General features: G+C 38.3%; 2 non-coding genes across 2 annotated transcripts; both read left to right on the forward strand.

Annotated features, from left to right (window-relative positions):
• Positions 1 to 797: 797 nt before the first annotated feature.
• Positions 798 to 905, forward strand: LOC112724963 (small nucleolar RNA R71). Its single transcript, XR_003164099.1, has one exon. It is a non-coding gene; the product is annotated as a small nucleolar RNA R71 (small nucleolar RNA).
• An 8,396-nt stretch (positions 906 to 9,301) lies between these two features.
• Positions 9,302 to 9,409, forward strand: LOC112725805 (small nucleolar RNA R71). Its single transcript, XR_003164888.1, has one exon. It is a non-coding gene; the product is annotated as a small nucleolar RNA R71 (small nucleolar RNA).
• The last annotated feature ends 13,765 nt before the right edge of the window (positions 9,410 to 23,174 follow it).

Raw genomic sequence — 23,174 nt, forward strand, 5'->3', positions numbered from 1 at the left:
TGTGAGACAAGAGCTTGCAAAGTAGCGTTCAGACCATTTAGAGTGGCATTAATGATATTTTCCATGGTCTGTTGTCTCCGATCAATAGATTGTAGTAAATCATCATTAGGAGATGAGGAAGGATAAGTAATTTGAGAGGTCTGCTATTGGAGATTCTGTGGTCCTTGGGATTGTCTCAAGTGAGGGGCTCTATAAGGCTGGTTCTGGTTCTGCTGCCTGTTGTTGTTATTATTCCACCTCTGATTTCCCTGATTGTCTCTGCCTCCTCTGTTGTTGTTGTTGTCCCTCTAATTCTGGTTAGATTTGTCCTACCATCTATGGTTGTAATTTCTACCTTGATTGTACCCTTGGTTGGGGCAGTAATAGAAGTTATGAGTGGCTGCCACGGTGTTGTCTTCCTGCTGGAGCTGTGGACATTCATCAGTATAGTGGCTATAATCAGCACAGATTCTGCAAACTCTCTGTGAGACTAACTGTTGGCCTTGCTGTGGTGGAGAAGGTTGAGCTTGCTGAACTTGTTGTTGATTCAATTGCATTTGTTTCAGCAAGTTGGTCATTTCACAGATACTCTGAGTCAGAGCAGCAGTCTCTCTGCTAGAAGACACTTCTGTAACGGCTTTTGAACGGCCTTGTTTCTGCCTGTGATTCTGAGTAGATTCAGCTAAGTCGCTGATCAATTGTCATGCCTCATCAGTGGTCTTGTACTTTTTCATAGACCCATTGCTAGCACTTTCTAATGTGGTCTTATCTTGGGGCCTCATGCCCTGTGTGACGTAACCGAGTAATACTATCTTGTCAATCATATGGTGAGGGCATGCTTCCAGAAGATTATTGAAGCGCTCCCAGTATTCATAGAGAGTCTCGGATTCATCCTGAACAATCATGGAAATGTCTTTCCTCAGTTTATCAGTAACTTCACCTGGAAAGAATTTTTCCAAGAATTATCTTCTCAGTATATCCCAGTTGGATACAGTTGCTGCTGGTTGAGTGTAGTACCACTCTCTTGCCTTCCCCTCAAGAGAAAACAGGAAAGTTTTCAGCAAAATTGAAGTTTCATCTACACCATCACGCCTGACGGTAGAACAGGCTGCTTGAAAATCTCTCAGGTGCTTGATAGGCTCTTGAGCAGGCAAGCCATGAAACTTGGGCATCAAATTGAGCAGTGCAGTCTTTAATTCAAAGTCTATAGCCACCGTTGGGCGATGCACTTAAAATTGTTGCATTGTAAAATCAGGGGCTCCAGCCTCCTGGATAGTAACTCTCCTAGCTGCTGCCATGTTACCTGTACGTAAATCAACCAAATCAGTAGAACGGGGGCTGGTTTCTTTCTCAAGTGACGTTTCAGATCCGCCCTCAGAGAGGACTAACCGACGCCGATCTTGCCTTATTTGTGAAATAGTTCTTTCAATCTCAGGATTGAATATTGGCAAGTTTGGATCAGGAAGTGAACGCGTCATCTAACGAAAGAAACAAGCAGCTCATGGTAGCAAGATAAAATAAAATGCAAATAAATAAAATCCAATCAATAACTTTAGCACTCTATTGCAACTCCCCAGCAACGGTGCCAAAAATTGACATAACAGAAATTGGCTAATTAAGAATTGATATAAGTTGTGCGTTGCAAGTATAGTTCTTAACCAACCAGAAAACTGCTTATCAATTTAGAAGGATTGTCACAAAAATTAAAATTAAAATACTGGGAGTATGAATCACAGGTCGTCTCCCAACGAGTTGCAGAAAGGTGTGCTATTTTATTAATCAGATATTTTCAGAAAGAGTTTGAGTTAAATAAACAGGAAATTAAATTGGGGAAATTAAGTAATTTAAATAAAAGCCCTGACTGGGAGTAGATTAGTTGGAAGCCCTATTCTTGTTGCAGTACTCTTAAGATTAATTGATAATTGAAGGTTATTGGTATGCGAAATTGTTACTCTGAGGTTGTAAAATTTGTTGTTCGTTCTCTCCCTGGCAATGGTGCCAATAACTGGTGCACAATACCATGGTCCAATCATAACTTCACAACTTCGCACAACTAACCAGCAAGTGCACTGGGTCGTCCAAGTAATAAAACCTTACGTGAGTAAGGGTCGATCCCACGGAGATTATTGGTATGAAGTAAGCTATGGTCATCTTGCAAATCTCAGTCAGGCGGATATCAAAAGGTTATGGAGTTTTCGAAAATATATAATAAATAAATAGAAAATAAAAATAGAAATACTTATGTATATCATTGGTGAGAATTTCAGATAAGCGTATAGGGATGCTTCGTTCCTCTGACTCTCTGCTTTCCCGCTGTCTTCATCCAATCAGTCTTACTCCTTTCCATGGCAAACTTTATTTAAGGGCATCACCGTTGTCAATGGCTACATCTCATCCTCTCTGTGAAAATAGTCCGATGCGCTGTCACTGCATGGCTAATCATCTGGAGGCATCACCGTTGTCAATGGCTACATCCCATCCTCTCTGTGAAAACGATCCGATGCGCTGTCACTGCATGGCTAATCATCTGGAGGTTCTCGATCATACTGGAATAGGATTTACTATCCTTTTGTGTTTGTCACTACGCCCAGCACTCGCGAGTTTGAAGTTCGTCACAGTCATTCAATCCCTAAATCCTACTCGGAATACCAGAGACAAGGTTTAGACTTTTTGGATTCTCATGAATGCCGCCATCAATCTAGCTTATACCATGAAGATTCTGATTAAGAGATCCAAGAGATACTCATTCAATCTAAGGTAGAACGGAAGTGGTTGTCAGGCACGCGTTCATAGGCAATGATGATGATTGTCATGTTCATCACATTCATGTTGAAGTGCAAATGAATATCTTAGAAGCAGAATAAGTTGAATTGAATAGAAAAACAGTAGTACTTTGCATTAATTTATGAGGAACAGCAGAGCTCCACACCTTAATCTATGGAGTGTAGAAACTCTACTGTTGAAAAATACATAAGTGAATATAGGGTAAGCATGGCCGAGTGGCCAGCCTCCCATGGAGGTCTAGAGATCTAAAAAATGATCAAAAGATGAACTAAAAATCATAAGATGATCCGAAGATGTCTAATACAATAGTAAAAAGTCCTATTTATACTAAACTAGTTACTAGGGTTTACAAAAGTAAGTAATTGATGCATAAATTCACTTCCGGGAACCACTTGGTGTGTGCTTGGGCTGAGCTTGAAGTTTACACGTGGAGAGGTCATTATTGGAGTTGAACGCCAGTTTGTAACGTGTTTCTGGCGTTCAACTCTGGTTCGTGACGTGTTTCTGGCGTTTAACTCTAGACTGCAGCGTAGAACTGGCGTTCAACGCCCTTTTGCGTCGTCTAAACGCGGCCAAAGTATGGACTATTATAAATTGCTGGAAAGCCCTGGATGTCTACTTTCCAACGCAATTGAAAGCGCACCATTTTAAGTTTTATAGCTCTAGAAATTCCACTTTGAGTGCAGGGAGGTCAGAATCCAACAGCATCAGCAGTCCTTCTTCAACCTCTGAATCTGATTTTTGCTCAAGTCCCTCAATTTCAGCCAGAAAATACCTGAAATCAAAGAAAAATACACAAACTCATAGTAAAGTCCAGAAATGTGAATTTAACATAAAAACTAATAGAAACATCCCTAAAAGTAACTAGATCCTACTAAAAACATACTAAAAATAATGCCAAAAAGCGTATAAATTATCCGCTCATCACAACACCAAACTTAAATTGTTGCTTGTCCCCAAGCAACTGAAAATCAAATAGGATAAAAAGAAGAGAATATACTATAAATTCCAAAATATCAATGAAACATAGCTCCAATCAGATGAGCGGGACTTGTAGCTTTTTGCCTCTTGAATAGTTTTGGCATCTCACTTTATCCATTGAAGTCCAGAATGATTGGCATCTATAGGAACTCAGAGTTCAGATAGTGTTATTGATTCTCCTAGTTCAGTATGTTGATTCTTGAACACAGCTACTTTATGAGTCTTGGCCGTGGCCCTAAGAACTTTGTTTTCCAGTATTACCACCAGATACATAAATGCCACAGACACATGATTGGGTGAACCTTTTCAGATTGTGACTCAGCTTTGCTAAAGTCCCCAATTAGAGGTGTCCAGGGTTCTTAAGCACACTCTTCTTTTGCTTTGGACCTTGACTTTAACCGCTCAGTCTCAAGTTTTCACTTGACACCTTCACGCCACAAGCACATGGTTAGGGACAGCTTGGTTTAGCCGCTTAGGCAAGGATTTTATTCCTTTAGGCCCTCCTATCCACCGATGCTCAAAGCCTTGGGATCCTTTTTATTTACCCTTGCCTTTTGGTTTTAAGGGTTATTGGCTTTTTGCTCTTGCCTTTTGGTTTTAAGAGCTTTTGCCTTTTTCTGCTTGCTTTTTCTTTTTCTTTCTATTTTTTTTGCCATTTTTTTTTCTTTTTTTTTCTGCAAGCTTTGTATTCACTGCTTTTTCTTGCTTCAAGAATCATTTTTATGATTTTTCAGATTATCAAATAACATGTCTCCTTGTCATCATTCTTTCAAGAGTCAACATATTCAACATTCATAAACAACAACTTCAAAAGACATATGCACTGTTCAAGCATTCATTCAGAAAACAAAAAGTATTGTCACCACATCAATATAATTAAACTAAGTTCAAGGATAAATTCGAGACTCATGTACTTCTTGTTCTTTTGTTTTTAAAACATTTTTCATTTAAGAGAGGTGATGGATTCATATTCACTACTTTAAGGCATAGACACTTAGACACTAATGATCATGTAATAAAGACACAAACATAAATAAATATAAAGCTCAAAAATTGAAAAACAGTAAATTTAAGAACAAGGAATGAGTCCACCTTAGTGATGGTGGCGTTTTCTTCTTGAGGAACCAATGATGTCCTTGAGCTCTTCTATGTCTCTTCCTTGTCTTTGTTGCTCCTCCCTCATAGCTCCTTGATCTTCTCTAATTTTATGGAGGATGATGGAGTGCTCTTGATGTTTCACCCTTAGTTGTCCCTAATAATTGTGTGGAGGAAAATGTATCCCCTGAGGTATCTCAGGGATCTCTTGATTTGCAGTCAAATGTTCCACCATTGAGCTATAGACCCTTGAGATGAATCTCTCCATCTCCTATGACTTGGAGATGAAAGCTTTTGTCTTTCATTTCCTCTTTTTAGAGGTTTTTCTGGCCTTAGGTGCCATCAATGGTTATGGAAAAATAAAAAAAGCTATGCTTTTACCACACCAAACTTAGAATATTGCTCGCCCTCGAGCAAAAGAAGAAAGAATAGTAGAAGAAGAAGAAGATATGGAGGTGAGTTGATGGTTTGAATTTGAGTGGGTGGGTGTAGGTGGGTTGTATGATGGTTTTAGGGGAGTAATGGATGTGAGTGGTGAAGGGTTCTTAGGAAAGGGTGATATAGGATTATGAGGAGGTAAGGTGAGTGGAGGTATGTAGGGATCCTGTGGGGTCCACAGATCCTGAGGTGTCAAGGATTTGCATCCCTGCACCAATTAGGCATGTAAAATGCCTTTACATGCAATTCTGGCATTTAAACGCCGAATTGATGCTTGTTCTGGGCGTTCAGCGCCCATCTGCAGTATATTTCTGGCGTTGAACGCCAGCTTCATGCTTGTTTCTGGCGTTCAGCGCCAGCTTTCCTTAGTGTGTATTCCTGGCGTCTGAACGCCAGGATGCTGCTTGTTTTGGGCGTTCAACACCAGATCCATGCTCTGTTCTGGCGTTGAACGCCAGCCAGATGCTCCTTACTGGCGTTTAAACGCTAGTGAACTCCTCCTCCAGGGTGTGCTGTTTTTTTATGCTGTTTTTTATTTTTCTTCAATTTTTTTAGTTGTTTTTGTGACTCCACATGATCATGAACCTATGAAGACATATAACTAATAAAAAATATAATTAAATAAAAATTGGGTTGCCTCCCAACAAGCGCTTCTTTAATGTCAATAGCTTGACAGTGGGCTCTCATGGAGCCTCACAGATGTTCAGAGCATTGTTGAGACTTTCCAAAACCAAACTTAGAGTTTGGATATGGGAGCTCAACACCAAACTTAGAGTTTGGCTGAGGCCTCCCAACACCAAACTTAGAGTTTGACTGTGGGGGCTTTGGTTGACTCTGCAGTGAGAGAAGCTTTTTATGCTTCCTCTCCATGGGTACAGAAGGATGTCCTTGAGTTTTAAACACAAGGTTGTCCTCATTTAATTGAAGGATCAATTCCCCTCTGTCCACATCAATCACAGCTCTTGCTGTGGCTAGGAAGGGTCTTCCAAGAATGATGGATTCATCCTCATCCTTCCCAATATCCAGGATTATGAAATCAGCAGGGATGTAAAGGTCTTTAACCTTTACTAACATGTCCTCTACTTGTCCATAAGCTATTTTCATGGATTTGTCTGCCATTTCTAATGAGAAATTGGCTTCCTGTACCTCAATGGTTCTTAGTTTCTCTATTACAGAGAGTGGCATGAGGTTTATTCCTGACCCAAGGTCACTGATGAGCGGATAATTTATACGCTTTTTGGCATTGTTTTTAGTATGTTTTTAGTAGAATCTAGTTACTTTCAGGGATGTTTTTATTAGTTTTTATGTTAAATTCACATTTCTAGACTTTACTATGAGTTTGTGTGTTTTTCTGTGATTTCAGGTATTTTCTGGCTGAAATTGAGGGACTTGAGCAAAAATCAGATTCAGAGGTTGAAGAAGGACTGCTAATGCTGTTGGATTCTGACCTCCCTGCACTCAAAATAGATTTTCAGGAGCTACAGAACTCAAAATGGCGCGCTTCCAATTGCGTTGGAAAGTAGACATCCAGGGCTTTTCAGAAATGTATAATAGTCCATATTTTGCCCAAGTTTAGATGATGCAAACTGGCGTTCAATGCCAGTTCTCTGCCCAATTCTGGCGCCCAGCGCTAGAAACAAGTTGCAAAGTGGAGTTCAACGCCCAAACTGGCACAAAAGCTGGCGTACAACTCCAAGAATGACTTCTCCACGTGTAGACTTCAAGCTCAGCCCAAGCACACACCAAGTGGGCCCCGGAAGTGGATTTATGCATCAATTACTTACTTCTGTAAACCCTAGTAGCTAGTTTATTATAAATAGGACCTTTTACTATTGTATTAGATATCTTTGGATTGTATTTTGATCTATTGATCACGTTTAGGGGCTGGCCATTCAGCCATGCCTGGACCTTCATCACTTATGTATTTTCATACGGTAGAGTTTCTGCACTCCATAGATTAAGGTGTGGAGCTCTGCTGTTCCTCAAAGATTAATGCAAAGTACTACTGTGTTTCTATTCAATTCAACTTATTCCGCTTCTAAGATATTCATTCGCACTTCAACCAAAATGTGATGAACGTGACAATCATCATCATTCCCTATGAACGCGTACCTGACAACCACTTCCGTTCTACCTTCGATTGAATGAGTATCTCTTGGATCTCTTAATCAGAATCTTCGTGGTGTAAGCTAGATTGATGGCGGCATTCATGAGAATCTGGAAAGTCTAAACCTTGTCTGTGGTATTCCGAGTAGGATTCAGGGATTGAATGACTGTGACGAGTTTCAAACTCGCGAGTGCTAGGCGTAGTGACAGACGCAAAAGGAGGGTGAATCCTATTCCAGCATGATCGAGAACCTCAGATGATTAGCCGTGCTGTGACAGAGCATTTGGACCATTTTCACAAGAGGATGAGATGTAACCATTGACAACGGTGATGCCCTTGCATAAAGCCAGCCATGGAAAGGAGTAAGACTGATTGGATAAAGACAGCGGGAAAGCAGAGATTCAGAGGAACGAAAGCATCTCTACACGCTTATCTGAAATTCTCACCAATGAATTACATAAGTGTTTCTATCCTTATTTTCTGTTTAATTAGTATTATTTTCGAAAACTCCATAATCAATTATTATCCGCCTGACTGAGATTTACAAGGTGACCATAGCTTGCTTCATACCAACAATCTCCGTGGGATCGACCCTTACTCACGTAAGGTTTATTACTTGGACGACCCAGTGCACTTGCTGGTTAGTTGTATCGAAGTTGTGACAAATTATAAATTGAGATTAGAGCACCAAGTTTTTGGAGCCATTACCAGAGATCACAATTTCGTGCACCAGTCACACAGAGCCTTCTCAAAGGTCATGGTGCCTATGGTACAAGGTATTAAGAACTTTCCAAGATCCTGTTTCTTCTGAGGCAATGTCAGTTGATCCAGATCACTCAGTTCATTGATGAGCAAGGGAGGTTCATCTTCCCAAGTCTCATTACCAAATAATTTGGCATTCAGCTTCATGATTGCACCAAGGTACTTGGCAACTTGCTCTTCAGTAACATCCTCATTCTCTTCAGAAGAAGAATACTCATCAGAGCTCATGAATGGCATAAGGAGGTTCAATGGAATCTCTATGGTCTCTAGATGAGTCTCAGATTCCTTTGGTTCCTCAGAGGGAAACTCCTTATTGATCATTGGACGTCCCAGGAGGTCTTCCTCCTTGGGATTCACGTTATCCTCTTCCTCCTTGGATTCGGCCATGATGGTTATATCAGTGGCCTTGCACTCTCCTTTTGGATTTTCTTCTGTATTACTTGGGAGAGCACTAGGAGGGGTTTCAGTGATCTTCTTACTCAGTTGGCCCACTTGTGCCTCCAAATTTCTAATGGAGGACCTTGTTTCATTCATGAAACTCAGAGTGGCTTTAGCTTTAGATAGATCAGAGACTAAGTTTGCTAAATTAGAGGTATTTTGTTCAGAGTTCTCTGTCTGTTGCTGAGTGGATGATGGAAAAGGCTTGCTATTGCTAAACCTATTTCTTCCACCATTATTAAAGCCTTGTTGAGGCTTTTGTTGATCCTTCCATGAGAAATTTGGGTGATTTCTCCATGAGGGGTTATAGGTATTTCCATAAGGTTCACCCATATAATTTACCTCTGCTATTGCAGGGTTCTCAGGATCATAAGCTTCTTCTTCAGAAGATGCCTCTTGAGTACTGTTGGATGCAGCTTGCATTCCATTCAGACTTTGAGAAATCATATTGACTTGCTGAGTCAATATTTTATTCTGAGCCAATATAGCATTCAGAGTATCAATTTCAAGAACTCCCTTCTTCTGAGGCGTCCCATTACTCACAGGATTTCTCTCAGAAGTGTACATGAACTGGTTATTAGCAACCATGTCAATGAGTTCTTGAGCTTCTGCAGGCATTTTCTTTAGGTGAATGGATCCACCTGCAGAAGTATCCAATGACATCTTAGCTAATTCAGACAGACCATCATAGAATATATCCAGGATGGTCCATTCTGAAAGCATGTCAGAAGGACACTTTTTGGTCAGTTCCTTGTATCTCTCCCAAGCTTCATAGAGGGATTCACCTTCTTTCTGTCTGAAGGTTTGAACATCCACTCTAAGCTTACTCAGCTTTTGAGGAGGAAAGAACTTGGCTAAGAAAGCCTTGACCAGCTTATCCCAAGAGTTCAGGCTATTCTTAGGTTGAGAGTCTAACCATATTCTAGCTCTGTCTCTCACGGCAAACGGGAAAAGCATGAGCCTGTAGACTTCAGGATCTACTCTATTAGTCTTAACAGTGTCACATATCTGCAAAAATTCAGTTAAGAACTGAAAGGGATCTTTAGATGGAAGTCCATGAAACTTGCAGTTTTGTTGCATCAAAGAAACTAATTGAGGTTTAAGCTCAAAATTGTTTGCTCCAATGGTAGGGATGGAGATGCTTCTTCCATGTAAATTGGAATTAGGTGCAGTAAAGTCACCAAGCATCCTCCTTGCATTATTATTATTTTCGGCTGCCATCTCCTCTTCCTGTTTGAAAATTTCTGTAAGGTTATCTCTGGATTGTTGTATTTTAGCTTCTCTTAGTTTTCTCTTCAGAGTCCTTTCAGGTTCAGGGTCTGCTCCAACAAGAATGTTCTTGTCCTTGCTCCTGCTCATATGAAAAAGAGGGAATAGAAAAATAATAATAATAGAGATCCTTTTTACCCAGGTATATAGGTTCCCCTGTGTGAGTAGAAGAAGAAAAGAATGTAATGTAAAGAAGGGAAGAAGAGAAAATTCGAACACAGATGGAAGAGGGGGTTCGAATTTGAGTGAGATGAAGTGTTAGTAGATGAATAAATAAATAGAAGGAGATGAGAGAGAGAGAGAGGTTTTTCAAAAATTATTTTTGAAAAATGGTTAGTGATTTTCGAAAATTAAAAGAAGAAATAAATTAAAATTTGAAACAATTAGTTAATTAAAAAGAATTTTTGAAAAAGAGGGAGGGATTTTCGAAAATTAGAGAGGGATAGTTAGTTAGGTAGTTTTGAAAGAGATAAGAAACAAACAAAAAGTTAGTTAGTTAGTTGAAACAAATTTGAAAATCAATTTTTGAAAAGATGAGAAGATAAGAAGTTAGAGAAGATATTTTAAAATCAAATTTTTGGAAAAGATATGTGAAACAGATATGATTAAAAAGATATGATCTTGAAATTAGTTTTGAAAAATATTTGATTTTTAAAATCACAATTAATGACTTGATTCACAATAAATCACAAGATATGATTCTAGAATTTAAAGTTTGAATCTTTCTTAACAAGTAAGTAACAAACTTGAAATTTTTTGAATCAAAACATTAATTGTTGATGATATTTTCAAAAATATGATATAAAATTAAGAAAAAGATTTTTGAAAAATATTTTTAAAATTTTCAAAAATAAGTAAGAAAAATGAAAAAATTTGATTTTTGAAAAAGATTTTGAAAAAGATAAGATTTTTAAATTGAGAATTTGATTTGACTCATAAGAAACAATTGAATTTTAAAAATTTTTGAAAAAGTCAACTCAAATTTTTGAAAATTTATGAGAGAAAAAGGGGAAGATATTTTTTTATTTTTGAATTTTTAATGATGAGAGAGAAAAACATGAAAATGATGCAATACATGAAAATTTTGGATCAAAACAATGAATGCATGCAAGAATGCTATTAATGTCAAGATGAACACCAAGAACACTATGAAGATCATGATGAACATCAAGAACTTATTTTTGAAAAATTTTCAAGAAAAGAAAACATGCAAGACACCAAACTTAGAAATTTTTTCATATATAGACACTATGAATGCAAGAATGCATATGAAAAACAAGAAAAGACACAAAACAAGAAAATATTAAGATCAAACAAGAAGACTTACCAAGAACAACTTGAAGATCATGAAGAACACTATGAATGCATGATTTTTTCGAAAAATGCAAGATGAATATGCAATTGACACCAAACTTAAAATCTGACTCAAGACTCAAACACTAAACACAAAATTATTTTTTTGATTTTATGATTTTATTAAATTTTTTTGGATTTTTGTATATTTTTCGAAAATCATTTGAAAAAGAAAAATAAGGATTTCAAAATTTTTAATCTGAATTCCAGGAATCTTGTACTCTTAGTCTAAAGCTCCAATCTGAGGGTTAGGCATGACTTAATAGCCAGCCAAGCTTTAGAAGATACAAATCAGTCATACAACAGCAGGTGGATTAGGAACAGCTAGCTTGCACTTGTGATGATGGTTTGGAAGCCTCAGTCCAAATGAATTTGGATATGGCTTTACAGCCAGCCAGGCTTCTACATGCTTCATGAAACTCTAGAATTCATTCTTAAAAATTCTGAAGAAAAATATGTTTTATTTTTTTGAAAATATTTTTTTTTTGAATATTAATTAGGAAAAACGAAAAAGAAGAAAATATTTTTGAAAACTTTTTGAAAACTTTTTGAAAATAAAATAGGAAGAAAATTACCCAATCTGAGCAACACGATGAACCGTCAGTTGTCCAAACTCGAACAATCCCCAGCAACGGCGCCAAAAACTTGATAATGCAAAATTGTTACTCTGAGGTTGTAAAATTTGTTGTTCGTTCTCTCCCTGGCAATGGCGCCAATAACTGGTGCACAATACCATGGTCCAATCATAACTTCACAACTTCGCACAACTAACCAGCAAGTGCACTGGGTCGTCCAAGTAATAAAACCTTACGTGAGTAAGGGTCGATCCCACGGAGATTATTGGTATGAAGCAAGCTATGGTCATCTTGCAAATCTCAGTCAAGCGGATATCAAAAGGTTATGGAGTTTTCGAAAATATATAATAAATAAATAGAAAATAAAGATAGAAATACTTATGTATATCATTGGTGAGAATTTCAGATAAGCGTATAGAGATGCTTTCGTTCCTCTGACTCTCTGCTTTCCCGCTGTCTTCATCCAATCAGTCTTACTCCTTTCCATGGCAAACTTTATTTAAGGGCATCACCGTTGTCAATGGCTACATCCCATCCTCTCTGTAAAAATGGTCTGATGCGCTGTCACTGCATGGCTAATCATCTGGAGGTTCTCGATCATACTGGAATAGGATTTACTATCCTTTTGCGTCTGTCACTACGCCCAGCACTCGCGAGTTTGAAGTTCGTCACAGTCATTCAATCCCTGAATCCTACTCGGAATACCACAGACAAGGTTTAGACTTTCCGGATTCTCATGAATGCTGCCATCAATCTAGCTTATACCACGAAGATTTTGATTAAGAGATCCAAGAGATACTCATTCAATCTAAGGTAGAACGGAAGTGGTTGTCAGGCACGCGTTCATAGGGAATGATGATGATTGTCACGTTCATCACATTCATGTTGAAGTGCGAATGAATATCTTAGAAGCGGAATAAGTTGAATTGAATAGAAAAACAGTAGTACTTCGTATTAATTTATGAGGAACAGCAGAGCTCCACACCTTAATCTATGGAGTGTGGAAACTCTACCGTTGAAAATTACATAAGTGAATATAGGGTAAGCATGGCCGAGTGGCCAGCCTCCCATGGAGGTCTAGAGATCTAAAAAAATGATCAAAAGATGAACTAAAAATCATAAGATGATCCGAAGATGTCTAATACAATAGTAAAAAGTCCTATTCATACTAAACTAGTTACTAGGGTTTACAGAAGTAAGTAATTGATGCATAAATCCACTTCTGGGGCCCACTTGGTGTGTGCATGGGCTGAGCTTGAAGTTTACACGTGGAGAGGTCATTCTTGGAGTTGAACGCCAGTTTGTAACGTGTTTCTGGCGTTCAACTTTGGTTTGTGACGTGTTTCTAGCGTTTAACTCTAGACTGCAGCGTAGAACTGGCGTTCAACGCCCTTTTGCGTCGTCTAAACTCGGCCAAAGTATGGACTATTATATATTTCTGGAAAGCCCTGGATGTCTACTTTCCAACGCAATTGGAAGCGCGCCATTTTGAGTTCTGTAGCTCCAGAAAATCTACTTTGAGTGCAGGGAGGTCAGAATCCAACAGCATCAGCAGTCCTTCTTCAACCTCTGAATCTGATTTTTGCTCAAGTCCCTCAATTTCAGCCAGAAAATACCTGAAATTAAAGAAAAACACACAAACTCATAGTAAAGTCCAGAAATGTGAATTTAACATAAAAACTAATAGAAACATCCCTAAAAGTAACTAGATCCTACTAAAAACATACTAAAAACAATGCCAAAAAGCGTATAAATTATCCGCTCATCAGTTATTCTATTTATTTATCCCTTACTAGGTAAGGGAAAGTCAAACAAGTTGGAATGATGTTTCTCCTCACAAGTCCCAATCCACTTACTTGGAAGGACTGGCGTTAGTGACTAGAGAGCAATCCAACAATAAATCCAATTACAATTTCTCTTTTGAGCATTCTAACTCAAGGGTTCCTTTCAATCAACTCCCCATCAAGTTAGAGAACTACTCGCTCATTGTGAATATAAAACTCATAACATAGGAAAGGGAATTAAAGAAAGACATGATAAATAAAACTCAAAGGAATCAATTAAAAATAAAAGTAACTCTTGTATTAATAAATTCTAAAATAATCCAATAGTAAAATTGAGTACAGTAAAGGACATGGAAGAGTAAAGCCAAGTAAAGAAAACGAACTAGAATGACGAAGTCTTGATGAGGTAATAACTCTTCTCAATATCCCAATGCAAAGAGCAATAGAAATAAAAATAAATCCTATGAACTATGAATGTGTAGAGAGAAAACCTAGAGGAGGAGTAAAACTATATCTAAAAAACTAAAAACTGTGTAGAATGAATGTTCCCTTTGGTTTCTGCATGTCCTCTGGCTCTAGTCTGCTTTTCCGGGCCAAAAACTAGGTCAAAACAGGGCCCAAAATCGCCCCCAACGAATTCTGCAGATTATGCAGATCGCGCATGTCACGCGATCGCGTCATTCATGCGGACGCGTCATGCGGCGTTTTGCTTTGCCACGCAAGCGCGTCGTCCACGCCTCTGCGTCACTTGTGCTATTCCGATCTGCGCGGTCGCGTGAGCCATGCGGCCGCGTCACTTCTCGCTGGTCATCTCCTTAATTTCTTGTGTTCCTTCCATTTTTGCAAGCTTCCTTTCCAATCTCCAACTCATTCATGCCTTATAAAGCCTGAAACACTTAACACACTGATCACGGCATCGAATGGAATAAAGGAGAATTAAAATACATAATTAAAAGTCTCTAGGAAGCAAATTTTCAATCATGTAATAATTTTAGGAAGAAAATATAAATGCATGCTAATCATATGAATAAGTGGATAAAGATCATGATAAAACCACATAATTAAACACATTATAAACCAGAAAATAGTGGTTTATCAGAGGACGAGAAGAATTATGAGCTATTGTCGCCCGATCCTGAGGAGAGGGTTTGTTTCCCTCCCTTGACTCGGGAAGAGTGCCCTTTCTTTTATGCCTACGATTACTTCTTTAGCCAGTTATGTAAGACCCAGAATATTTGAAAAGTCTTATTATGATCAAGTCTCAAATCCTACAGTTATTTATAGCCTTAATTTCAGAGATTATTTTACTAAAGATAATTAAGGCAAGTTTTGATTTATTGGATTTGAGATAAGTTATGATTATTATCCAATTTTATAATTATTGGATTATTTTCTATATTTAAAGTATAAGGTTGATAGTTATGAAATAATAAGGATTTTATATGATTTGGATTAGATAAATAATATTTTAAATATTATTACTGCTATTTTGGGAGAATGAAGAAATTAAGTATACTATTTCTAATTTTTAGATTTGGGCATTTTATTGAAAATAATTTGTGAAATTGGTGAGCAAATAGTATTTTCTATATATAATTAGTGTTGGATTTAATTTGGGTTTCAATTACTATATTATTCCTAATTTTAAGTGAAATTACCAATTTACCCCTAACCCTAAAACCCTAACCCATGACCCGGTAACCCATTGTTTTCCCCATGCCCCAGCTGCAGCCGAAACCCCCTTCTTCCTAACTCAGCAGCAGCGTTTCTTTCCCATGATGGAAAAGGAAAATAGAAACAGAAAAGAAGATGAGGGGGAATCAGAAGCACAACACCCATGGTGCACGATGTCCGAAGGAGAAGAAGAGGAGAGGAGAAAGGAGGCCGCGCCGGCGCGTTGGGCTTCATCACTGCCGTCGCGTCACCGTCACCGGCCCTACGAGTGGCCATCCGCACTGCTGCCACCGTTCTGCGACAAGAGGATGTTCGCAGAGGGTAGCATCGGAGAGAGGGAGAGGCTGAGCATGGGGCTTTCGCCGTCCTCCTCGTCGCGGACTAGCTCGCCGCCGCCGCTGTGATGCTCGCGCCGTCGTTTTCCTCACCGCGAAGTCTGAGTCCTCGCCATCCATGGAGGGCCGAAGAGAGAAGCCCGAGCAGAAGAGAGAGAGAGAACGGTAGAAAAGGGGGTCCCTGTTCTGCGGCCGTGCCTCCGCCGTCGCGGGTCCTCCGCTGCCCTTCCACCATCGCCGAAGTCCTCCATCACCGTGGCTTGCTGTTCGAAGCTGCTGCCTTGCCACTACTGAAGGTCTGCCCCGATCCGGTTTGAAGGAGAGGACGCCATTGAGTGGGGGAAACGCCTCTGTCACGCTCCTCGGTCACTGGTGGTGGAGCCGCGTCGCCGTCACCCCTGGGTTGCTGTTCTTACCACCGCTGCTAAAACCACCGCCGAGGCTTTTACCGTTTCTGCTGCCGGAGAATGCAGCTTAGCCACCGGAAAACCACTGCCGGTAAGGGTCCTTGCATTTGGTCTTCATTCCTTTCTATTCATGGGTCTTTATCGTCATGACGTTGTTGTGCAGTCGCGGTTGTCGGAGTCTTATATTGCCACTGCCGCTTGAGGCGGCTGACGCAGCCGCTACCAGGTTGATATGGAGCTGCGGCTGTTTTGTTAATTCAGTGAGTATTTTATGTTTCGAAACCTCCGCGTTAATGTCTTGTTATGTATATTAAGGTCTTGCGGTATTATTGTGTTAGGAGTTAGAATCTGGTTTGCTTATACCACTTGTAGCTGTTTCTGATTTTGTAACAAGTAGAGCCGAGGTTTTGGTTGCCGGTGATTTCGAGTTGAGGCGGAAATGGGCTTGATGAGGCGTTTGGATTATGGAATTGCGTTTTGAGGTAGGGGCGCTTTCCAAAAACTATAGTTTATTATTGGAATTATTACATATGGGTACTGATGTGAGATATTGTGTATTTGGTAATTGTATCTGCCTTATGTATCAATTGATTGGCTCGAATGACTATGGATGTTGGTTTGGCTGAATTGTTGTGTGGCTTGTGAAATGTAATGTTTGAAGTTGATTCTTTAAATATTTGAAATGAGTTTAATCTGTTGAGGATTGGTTTGAATTGAGTCAATTATTTTGATGATGTGAAAGATAGAATGCTCTTGAAATTCAGCCTGGGTTACTTTAATTGACTTGGTTTCGGACAAATGATTTATTGCTGAACCGATTCTTTAAAGCTTTATAGATGAGTTAAATCGGTTGATATTGAGTTAATTTTTGAAATGGTTTCCTTGAGGTTTGCCATTGAGGCGACTGTTGGATTTAGCTTGCTTTTGAATTGATTTCTGGTTTTGAGCTGTTGAAAAGGAATGAGAAACGGTTTAGTTGGGACCCGAACCGGGTGGCAAAAGTCCAAGTTTTAGGGGAGATGCTGCCGAAATTTCTACAAAATCCTACTCTTGTTTGTAAAGTTATTTAAAAAAAAAAAGGGTTGGATTTGAGAAATCGTATTAATTGATTTATTAAGAGAATATTTATGTTTTCAAGCTTAATTTATTTAATGAACTTTATGCGTTGAGTTCGGCTTATTTAGAAACGAACTATTTGTACAGTTTGAATCACTGAAGGAAAGAATGATGCTCTAATATTGATTTCAATATAAAAAGGAGCTTTTAGTGATTTTAAAGGAATTTAGACTTTTGATTGAGTAATCAAGTTTGAGGCATTTTGGAAGAGTTAGGAAAATGGGTTCCAAAAGAAACCTGAAAGTGGTTTGATTCAAATGAACCGGTTCCGTTTCAAATGAGTTGATTTTTGGACCGGGTTGGAACTTGTGATTTTGTATGATCGGTTTCATAATAAATTCAGTTTTATTTACTTGAACCGGGAATCTATGATTTTAAAGGTTTCAATGAATTTTAAGGAATTTATATAAGTTGACCTTCCCTAAAGACTTGGGACTCTGCCGAGAAACTTTGTTATAAAATCCCATTGTGGAATGGGCGATTTTGATTGTTCCCAAATTGAATCTTTAACTTTCCATGGTTTTGGAAGTCTTGGAAAGAGGATGCCGAGAGCGGCTTTGTTTTAAAAAGGGAATTTACTTTGAGTAAAACTGGCTTAAGAGCCTGAGATAATTTGAGAAATGAGATCTTTAAAGCCAAGGCTGAAAAGAGTTGAAACTCGATTTCAAAGTGAAATGAATTGAGAAAATGATTTATGGCTTAAATGCCGATTTCATGAATTTGATGATTTTGAATGTGGAAGTGCTGTTTTATTATGAGCCGGAATGGCTATGTATGATTATGAATATTGGCTGGTTCTGGACTGAACCGTAAGCCGGATGGCTGAGATGGATGTTGATCCATGGATGAGAATGAATGCATGTATATGCTGAATTATTGATAATTGTGATTTTTGCACTTCCACTATTGGAGATGAGGGTTTCCCTGGGTAGTAGCAATGGCTAGCCACCATGTGCTCCAGGTTGAGACTCGAAACTCTGTTAACCCAATGTCGTAAGTGTGGCCAGGCACTGTGAAAGACCCGGATGAGCTCGCCCCCATAAATATTCACCAGTGATGGTGATGGATAAATATTCACCAGTGATGGTGATGGATAAATATTCACCAGTGAGGGTGATGGATATGGATCATGATTATGATCAAGTTTATGATGAGTATAACTCGAGTTGGGGATGCACGACAGAGGGACAGTCCAATGGTTAGCTACCAGGACTTGTCGGGTTGGCTCTATAACCGACAGATGATATCATCAGCCACTAGGGACAGGCATGCATCATATGCATTTGTGTGACATTGGTTGGGTGTGCATATTATACTTGGTTTGCCTATGTGATTAATTGCTAACTGTTCTACTTGTAATAACTGTTTGTTTGTGCTTGAACTTCCTATCTGTGTTTGCATCTGGGACTCTGTTGGATTGTGGTGATTGGTTGTTGGTTGGATTGTTTGGGCCTAGGGCCATGGTTGGAAAGAGATGAACTGATGGTTGATTTCGGTTTTGTGTTTCTGGTTTGGAATAAAATTATGAAAGGCTATTTTGGTTCCGCATAGATAAACCGTTTTGAAAGGCTTTTGATTTTTTGAGAATTGAACGGTTCTTCTTTCCGAAAAGATTTCCTACTTTACTTTCATTGTAAACCGTTGTTTTTGAAAAGAGGCATAAGACGATTATGAATCACTGGTACGGTTTATCTTCACGTATCCTATTACAGTAATTCCTAAAAACCCTCTACTGAGAACCCTTTCGAGGATGATGTTCTCACCCCCCTACATTCTTCCCCTTTCAGGATATGGGCGCAGAAGTTACGAAGAGCTTATTTAATTGTTGTTGTGATGCTCTGTATTGTTTTAGCTATGGTTTATTGTACCCTCGCCTTTATCTTGATATAGTCTGTAAGAGGGATAGGAATTGTATTGGATTATGCTTGTAATATTATTTATATATATATGTGTATATATATATGGATGTACTCTTTATGAGCTTTTGTAAGTTGTATGGTATTTGTGGGTGTACGTTATCGAACGAAAGTATTTTTGGATCGGTATTGCGACTTAAAGTTTTAAACAGGCTCATATTTTAGTATTAAATAATATAAAAGTCGTCGTAATGTCCGAACTATCAGAGTCGCGCAGCCGAAAGTGTGAGCTTTGGTAGTTAGGGTGTTACATTATGGTATCAGAGCAGTTCTTCCTGTAGAGCCTGAGGAATGGACTGACTATGCTTCAGTTGCATACTCTGAGTGTTTGTCATGTATTAGGTCTTGTCGAATGATGAGCATTAGAGCTTTATGCACATGACGATCTATTGATTTAACGCTGTTAGTCTTGCATTGCATAATTCCTGATATTAAGTTTGGCCGGCTTAATACTAGTGAATTATGTAAATGAAAGTACTAATGGGTTATCATAGATGATATGCGAGTTTTGAGTAAAGCGAATCGCGGGTTTTGGGGGACGTTAAAAACTATTTCTCGAGGCTATTCAGTTGTGTGTCTTGAAATTCTATTCGAGTCGACCTGTTCTTTCATGTCCTAACTTGAAGTTCTTGTTTGCTAATCCTCTTAAAAACTAGTTTGATATTTTCAACTGTATTCCTCTATTCATATGCCTTCTTGATTGATATTGAGTGCATATGCTTGTTTGAAAATCCTTGTTGCATCTATCTTCCTCTGTTCGAGTTCTTCCTGATTCCTGTATTCTTTGATATGGCTTTGAACTGGTCCTAATGCACTGTGCATTTTATCTCCTGATTTTGAGTCCATTCTTTGAGAAATTGTTGATTCAGTTTTTCTCTTATTTGACAGTGAGCACAGCTAATTTTGAGATTTTATGAAGATTGCTGTTGAATAGATATATACTTATCTATACATGAAATTTTGAAGATTTCTCATACCGCTTAGCAACTATCTATTTTTAATATCTCGCCTGTATTTTTACTGGTTTGCGGAACGGCATTTACTTTAAATACAAATTGACTTTCTAGTAATTTTACTACGGTTCCAATGCACATCTTTATTTGATTATGTATTTGGATATTTTTCAAAATTTTGAAAAGAAAGGATTTATCACTTTTGTCTCGGTTGAGTTTCATTTGATAAACTTTACTTAATTTATTTTGATTTGAGCCTGATCTAGCATACTACATGGTTTATGCCATTGTGGTTCTTTTGAAAATGTTGGACTCATAACTTTCTTCTTATGAACGGACTCTTTCCTTCATAAGCTTTTCACCTCTATGAATGTCATACGTGATTCTATTATTAACTAATCTTTTACGTCTTGTGAACATTACCACTGATCTTGGTTCGTCCTCTCTTGTGAATCTCATCCTTATGTGAGTCAGTTTGATTCGTTTCAAAAATTTGTGCATTGTTTATTCCCTCATTATCTCTACAAGAGTTTAGTCAAAAATTTATCATTGAGAAATTACAAATGATTGAGTTGTCTTTTTCTATGACTTTTGTATTCTTTTGGATCAATTTAAAACTTGTTTGATGTTTTATGTCTAGTGGCTCTTGTTTGAACTACTTTGATTTAAGATCCTTTCTTGCATGGCTTGACTCCTTTTTAGTACGTCTTAAACTTCTTGAATGTTCTTCTGAGATGGCGATTTCAAGAACACTTTTGGAGTCTTGTTTTGAACTTTTAAAGAAGTTTTGAATTCTCTTTGAAGAAACATTAAACGGAATTTACCTTCTGTTGCTTGATTGAGATCGAAACCATTATTCAATTTTGATGAAGTGAATTTAAAAATCGGCATGCGCTATTTTAAATGAGGTTTTGGAGAACTTCCTTGTTTAGTGGAAACCGATTCGTTTGTAACGCACCACTTATTTCCTTTACCAAATTGTAAGCAAATTTTTACTTCGGAGTTTCTTTTCTAAAAAGAGTTTAACTTCCTCTTTCGTACTTGCTATAAATATTATACATGCTTGTTTGAATATGAAATTTTGAGAATTTTGAACAAGCATTTGATTACTTTCGAGTTTTTATGAACTGCTTTTGGTTAAGTTGTGCATCTAATTATTTTTCTAAAATATTTGAGGAAATATTTTAGCTCTTAGCCAAAGTTGTGTGCATTTATTTTTGGAACTCTAAAAAAAAAAAATCTACTTCAACATGAAATTATATTGAAGTAAAGCCACGTTTATGCTTTTGTTACTCCCTTGAAGGATGTTTGTTGTTTAACTTCTCTTTCAGACTGCGAAGTGGTATTTTTACAAGTTTTCGATTCTTTTAAGAACAATGTATTCGGAAGTATTTCAATTATGCTCTTGAGTTTTGTGAGCTTTGTCTTGGGTTTGAGAGATTCTCCTCTATAAACTTCATACTTCTTCGACTCACCTTGAATTTGTTTCAAACTAATGCGCTGATCCTTCTCCTTGTTGAACCTATTGGATTTCTTTGATTCAAGGGTTATCTTTGAGGTTGTCAATTGAATTGTGTCTAGTAAACTTCATTGCTTGAGTATCCTTGGTTATCTAGGATTGGATACATTCTCTCAAATCTTTGAGTACTATCCTTGACATTTGACTCTCCTTTTTAAATCTTGTATCCTCCTGAGTAGACTCGAGAATTGTTTTGATATCACGTGCGACTTGTAGACGTAGTAGCACGATGCGTTAGTTCTTTAAGACGTGATATGTGTATACGGAAGTTGAAGCGGTAGGGGTGCAACGTTATGAGTTGTGGGTGTTTTGTTCCTTGCGAACGGGTTGTGGTTGTCAGGCTTGTGGTCAAATTTGGGGTTTGTAAAGTGCTTGATAGAGTTAGAAAGTTGAAACTTTAAGGTTGATATGAGATTAGTGTGCGGAGGTTGAGCACGTCGTTTTAACTCCATCCTGTTCGATAGCCTTTGATGCCTTGCCCTTCTATCACATGATTGAACCATGTTATCTTTTGCATTGAGCCTACCTTGTAACGTTTGCTTTGCAATCACACTCCTACCTTTACATCCTTATGCTTATGACAATCAAAGTATTTGAAAGTCGTATATATGATTATATTTTGAGATATTTTTGCTTCTTCCTTAAAAATGTTCAAGGATGAACTGTTATGGAATTTCTTTCATTTTGTATCAATTTTCGAGGGCGAAAATTTTTATAAGGTGGGTAGAATGTAAGACCCAGAATATTTGAAAAGTCTTATTATGATCAAGTCTCAAATCCTACAGTTATTTATAGCCTTAATTTCAGAGATTATTTTACTAAAGATAATTAAGGCAAGTTTTGATTTATTGGATTTGAGATAAGTTATGATTATTATCCAATTTTATAATTATTGGATTATTTTCTATATTTAAAGTATAAGGTTGATAGTTATGAAATAATAAGGATTTTATATGATTTGGATTAGATAAATAATATTTTAAATATTATTACTGCTATTTTGGAAAGATAAAGAAATTAAGTATACTATTTCTAATTTTTAGATTTGGGCATTTTATTGAAAATAATTTGTGAAATTGGTGAGCAAATAGTATTTTCTATATATAATTAGTGTTGGATTTAATTTGGGTTTCAATTACTATATTATTCCCAATTTTAAGTGAAATTACCAATTTACCCCTAACCCTAAAACCCTAACCCATGATCCGGTAGCCCATTGTTTTCCCCATGCCCCAGCTGCAGCCGAAACCCCCTTCTTCCTAACTCAGTAGCAGCGTTTCTTTCCCATGATGGAAAAGGAAAATAGAAACAGAAAAGAAGATGAGGGGGAATCAGAAGCACAACACCCACGATGCACGATGTCCGAAGGAGAAGAAGATGAGAGGAGAAAGGAGGCCGTGCCGGTGTGTTGGGCTTCATCACTGCCGTCGCGTCACCGTCACTGGCCCTACGAGTGGCCATCCGCACTGCTGCCGCCGTTCTGCGACAAGAGGATGTTCGCAGAGGGTAGCGTCGGAGAGAGGGAGAGGCTGAGCATGGGGCTTTCGCCGTCCTCCTCGTCGCGGACTAGCTCGCCGCCGCCGCTGTGATGCTCGCGCCGTCGTCCTCCTCACCGCGAAGTCTGAGTCCTTGCCATCCATGGAGGGCCGAAGAGAGAAGCCCGAGCAAAAGAGAGAGAGAGAATGGCAG

The sequence above is a fragment of the Arachis hypogaea genome, chromosome 11 (assembly GCF_003086295.3).
Source record: "Arachis hypogaea cultivar Tifrunner chromosome 11, arahy.Tifrunner.gnm2.J5K5, whole genome shotgun sequence".
Classification (NCBI taxonomy): domain Eukaryota; kingdom Viridiplantae; phylum Streptophyta; class Magnoliopsida; order Fabales; family Fabaceae; genus Arachis; species Arachis hypogaea.